The 5,542-nt window shown below is 37.6% G+C and overlaps 1 long non-coding RNA gene across 1 annotated transcript; it reads right to left on the bottom strand.

Annotated features, from left to right (window-relative positions):
- Positions 1-2,502: 2,502 nt before the first annotated feature.
- On the bottom strand, positions 2,503-4,039 carry LOC131230970 (uncharacterized). The gene is made up of 2 exons (XR_009164155.1): positions 3,784-4,039; positions 2,503-2,776 (listed from the first exon to the last, which is right to left on the bottom strand). It is a non-coding gene; the product is annotated as an uncharacterized LOC131230970 (long non-coding RNA).
- Positions 4,040-5,542: the final 1,503 nt, after the last annotated feature.

The following is a 5,542-nucleotide window of genomic DNA, read 5'->3' as shown; positions in this document are numbered from 1 at the left end:
CGCCTGTCCAAACACGCCCTTAGATATTCTTTAATTTTAGGATCATGCCCTAAAATGATTTAGAAAAACGGATGGACAGCATAGATAAGACACGTACATCTATGGTGCGCCGACAGAGTTTGCTCAACATGCAACTACGCTGCTCAATACGCAATCAGCTCCCGGAAGGGGGAAGCAGGTTCGGAAAGCCTCTGGGCCAGAGGAACTCCTGGCTAACCTGTCGTACACAGCTCAGGCGGAAATTTTTGTAGATTGGAAGCTGATTGCATGCATGTCTGTTATCCACACTGTCCATCCGTTTTTCCATATCATTTTAGGGCATTAATCTAACAATTGAAGCATATCCAAAGCTCAAGTGGCCCACACCACAGGAAACAGTGAAAATAATAATGTCCACACTTGAGACCTTCATATGGCCAACGTGATGTTTATTTGTTATCCAGCTCAACAGACATGGATGGACGAAAAACACAAATATCAGCTTGATCCAAAAATATTATGGGGTTTAGCTGTCCACGCCATTGATATTATAGGCCCCACATCCATTTGCAAAATTCTAAATCTTTGTACCACAATTAAACAGAGAAAATAGGAAATGATACATCAGAGCCGGTCATCCATGACAAGATAAAGCACCAGTCAAAAAAGGCCAAGTGCTGTCTAAAATTATTTTTCTTAATTTTCATTATTTATTTTTATTTTTATTTTTATTATTTTTTTGTGAAATGTACTTTTAAGATGCCACGTTGCATGCATTGATTGGTGTCCTATCTTATCATAACTTAACCTGCTCCGAGCATTATATAGATCACTGCACCATCTGATCAAGCCACCTTGGGTGGGCCACTGATGGTGGAGACCATCATAACAACGGTTTATAGATAATTGAAACAAAAACAACTCTACATGCCACTTATGTAGGACATGGGTACGATCTAAGGGGCAACCGTGATGATGGGTTATATCTATACCGTTCATCCATTTTTTTCATTTCATTTTAGTATACAAATCCAAAAATAAGGCAGATCTAAGCCTCAAGTGGACCACACCACAGAAAGTAGCAATGATAATGACACCTAATGTTGAAACCTCCCTATGGCTAATTTCCATCCAACCTTTTTTATAAGGTCATATAGACCTGGATGAAGGGAAAACAAAAATATCAGCTTGATCCAAAACCTCTATGGCCTTCAAAAAGTTTTCAACAGTAGGTGTTTAATCCCCACTGTGTGGTCCACTTGAGCCTTGGAAATATCTCATTTTTTGTCCTAACTTTAAAATGATATAGAAAAATGGATGGACCGTGTGGATAATACCAAATCTGCGTTCCCAATGGTTTAGCCCACTGATCAATAAAACAGACTGCTCTCCATAGCTGTGTTCTTCACGATGGGGCCTACCTTTTTCAAGGTACTAATCGCCGACCCAAGTGGACGACAGGACAATGCCTCGACGGTTCTCATTACATAATAAATTCTTCTGGATGGAAATATCATGCCATAAACATGATATTTACGTACGGTTGGCTGAGTCAAAGACAACCAACTTTCTGCAGTATACATTAGAAGCAATGTACATGGTGTAAAGACTTTATAATAAGTACCATGCAGTGAATTCTAGATAATGGCAAAACCATATAGAGTAGTCTATAGATCTCTAAAAGGTTTTAGAGTATCTGGGGAGGTTTTCTAATATATCCAGAGCGATCTAAGAGCTTTTTAAAGTGTTTCTGCCCATTGGACGATTGCCACTTGACTATATACCTATAATCCCAAGTACTGATAAGAACTTTTCAAATCACATAGCTAGGTATTTATGGCCAAGTACTAATCATCCTAAGAATTGATAAAAGCTTATAATCCAAAGGGTGGCTACATACTCATATATTCCAGAGCCAAGGGTGGATATTGTAGGAATTTCAAAGTTCATTATATCTGTGGACCCGGGGTTGATGCATGTTTTTTATTCATGCTTTTCATCTTCATCCATATCCGTATGCGCCCTTTACACATGATCTTCAAGTTGCATATGTATACAAGTGACCAACATTAGTAATAAAATGTGGTCCATTGATAATAATTTTATGGTCCACTAAATGCAGGCTTCACTTAATGCAATATATTTCCCAGAGGAAGAATATGATCCCAAATGTGGGATTGGATGGGTATTTTCAGACATGTAATCATTGTGTAATAATAGTGTTAATTTCATTAATGTAATTTCATACCATTTAATATTGCTATTAGGGTGGCCATGAAGAAAAATTCTCATTTGTAATTAATATATAGGGGACCAAAAAAGTCGTTTAGGAACGGTTTTAAACCGTTCCTAAATCGTAAAAGAGGCGTCACAAAAAATCTGGAACGGTTCAATACCGTATCAGGTACCGTTTCAAAATTTAGGAACAAAATTTTAGGAACGGTTTTAAGCCGTTCTTAATGTTGCCAACGGTCAAATTTCACATTTTTGAAATGGCATTTTTCATTATTTACAAATGGCCAATAAAAGCTGTACATTTGTTTTTATATTTAAAAACCAAAGAATATTATATATAATTAAAAATTAATATTGAACAAATATGGTGCAACTTTATAATAAAAATTATATATATTTACAACAATTGTATGAATACAATAAAAATAAATAAAAAATCTTCCATGATGTGCTCCACTCCTAGAGAAAACACAAGGTCCCACTGTTCCTTAGGATGACCTTAACCAATCTCAATCCTCTCTCATTGCCGCTCTCATAAGGCTTTTGAATCAATTTTTGCCACCTTGAAAGAAAGAAAATGCAAGGAGCAGAATAAAAGACGACAATGAATGAGAATTATCAAACGTGTCTATTGTTTGATCTTCATATACATGTTACCACTTCTCACATGAGAGGTGGTCCACATGCAAGCATGTGGGTGCGCCTATTTCTTATTTAGAAAAACTTACGCTCTTGGTAACCAATGCTTAATCATATGAGGGAACTTCACATGAAAGTAACTTAGGCTATTTGGTTTGTGTTTTCTAGTTGATAAAATTGCATATGTATGCATTTCACAATCCAAATTTGAGGAATCATTACCACTCATCGGATTCCATAAGAGTTAAAAATGTATCCATACTAAACCTAGGTGAAAGCTTTGATTTCAGCACAATCATTTAGCTTAGAATCTAGAATCTTTTCAGCATATGATTACTCAGGAAATCAGGTGGGTAATTCATCTATTGGGAATGTTGAGGCATTTTGGGTAATGCCGCAATGGATATTCAAATTAAAAATGAAATAAAAATCTACGTTTTTGTTTTTCAACAAGCAAAGAATGAAAATGCTGAAAATCAGTAATGGAGCAAATGTTTCCTATGGAAATGGCTTTTTTCATTGAAAAAAAAAAAAGCAAAAAATTTTGTTAAAGATTGCCTACTAAGTCAATTAAAGAGACATGGCCAATTTATTTATTTATTTATTTATCTTAAATCTTTTTCTTTTACATTTATGTTGTTTTGGTTTGCGAGAAGTTCAAACATGTTCTTAAGTTGGTAGTGTTGTTTCATGCACATACCAGGCCCAGTTGTACCATGGTTCGCAGTGTAAGAAGCACAAAAGGCTGTAGAGGTCTTCCAGATTATTCTGTAACCATTGCAAAACAGGCATTTCAATGGCTATTGTAATTTATTTAAGACCCACCAGCTAAAATGATAAAAAATCAGGCAACAAGGCTGTGTTTGTATGCGCTATTGACTGAAGTGTGATGATTATTTCAACAATTGGAAAAAAAAAATGAAATCTTACCTTCCACTGGCCTAACAATGCCATTGGACAGACAATAATGCGCTATTTTAAATTTTCATTCAATTACATCATTAAAAGAATGCCAACTTTAACTACAGGATTAGAAGTAAACATTTTATGGAATGAAATCAAATCTTACCTTCCACTGGCCTAACAATGCCATTGGACAGACAACAAGAGTTCCTCCTTTAACTATGGGCGGGCTTTTGGTTTGAGGATCTTTCTGACTATTCTTTGTTTTCTTGTTGTCAAAATCTTGATTGATATTTATTTATTCCCGAGACTCACCTTATGAACGGGTTAAATTAATGAGCATCACGGTGGTCCATATGAGATTTCGATCTACCTGATTTTTAGGTTTTAATTCTAACATCATCCGGATTAACAGGTGGACGGAACGGATATCACATGGAGATCACGGTGGGCTCCACAGAGCCTTTTTTTTAACAGCTAAGACATTCGCCCCCGGCGAGCACTTGCGTCTTTTCCTGGCAAGTGCCAGCCTAACGGACGCAATTTGGCTTGTGACCCCAACACCCGTAAGCTAGTGTCAAAGCTCTGTAGGCCCCACCATGATGTATGTGTTTTATACACGCCATCTATCCATTTTTCGGTTCACTTTTGGACATAAACTAAAGATGAGGCGGATCCAAATCTTAAGTGAACCACACCATAAGAAAATGTTCGATTAAACATCCACTATTAAAAACTTTTTAGGGCCTGCTGTAATGTTTATTCCGTCAAACTTATTGATAAGTTCACACAAACATGTTAAAAAGGAAAATACAAATATTAGCTTTACCCAAAATTGTTGTAGCTCTCAAAAAGTTTTGACCAGAAAGTGCTCAATCCCGCTGTTTCCTGCTATGGTCAACCATATATGTAGATCTTGCTCATTTTTAGCTCATGCTCTAAATGAATCTGCAAAATGGATGAACCGCATGGATAAAACAAATAGAATATGGTGGCGCACAGAGCTTTGACACCAGCTAGCTGAGTGGTACTGTGGTCACTAGCGAAACCACATCCGTGCCTACCACGTTACTTCTCGGCACGTGGTCGGCCAGGTGGGCATAATTGGCAATTGATCCAAGAGAAGAAGTCGTCCAAAGTCTTCTACCGTTGATGAAAGAAAAGTTCCGTGTTCACATCTTACGCCCTAATCAAGATCGGAAGCGAATTAGGTCCGGCCCGGCCTCACCCAATACAGTGCTCGCCGGGGGCGAATGTCTTAGCCGTTAAGCTCTGTGAAGCCCACCGTGATCTCCATGTGATATCCGTTCCGTCCACCTGTTAATCCGGATGATGTTAGAGTTAAAACCTAAAAATCAGGTAGATCGAAATCTCGTATGGACCACCGAGATGCTCATTAATTTAACCCGTTCATAAGGTGAGTCTCGGCAATATTGCTAACCATATTTGCAGTTTAAAACAAGTTCTCTTACCTTCGAGTCATGGTTATGTGGTCACTCCTCTTCCAAGCAGCCCGGCTACACTTGAGTAATAGGCCAATTCATCCATAAAGAGACGTATGAGTTTCACATGGTATACACTTGGAGAAGCCCTCGACCATGGTTTATTATTCTAAACTATCGGTCCATTAAGTCCCCAGGTGACTGAAAGAATTTTTAAAATGTTCACAAATCACAACATTCTACTAACCAACATTGGGCCAATTTTAGTTGGAAGTGGTCCTTTATATCATTTTTCTTATTTGGGAAATGATCGCATTAACTACCGTGCGTTTGAGCCACGTAGG

The sequence above is a fragment of the Magnolia sinica genome, chromosome 17 (genome assembly GCF_029962835.1).
Source record: "Magnolia sinica isolate HGM2019 chromosome 17, MsV1, whole genome shotgun sequence".
In the NCBI taxonomy this organism is placed as follows: Eukaryota; Viridiplantae; Streptophyta; class Magnoliopsida; order Magnoliales; family Magnoliaceae; genus Magnolia; species Magnolia sinica.
Note: the sequence above shows the minus strand (reverse complement) of the source record. Positions and strands in the feature narration are given on the sequence as shown.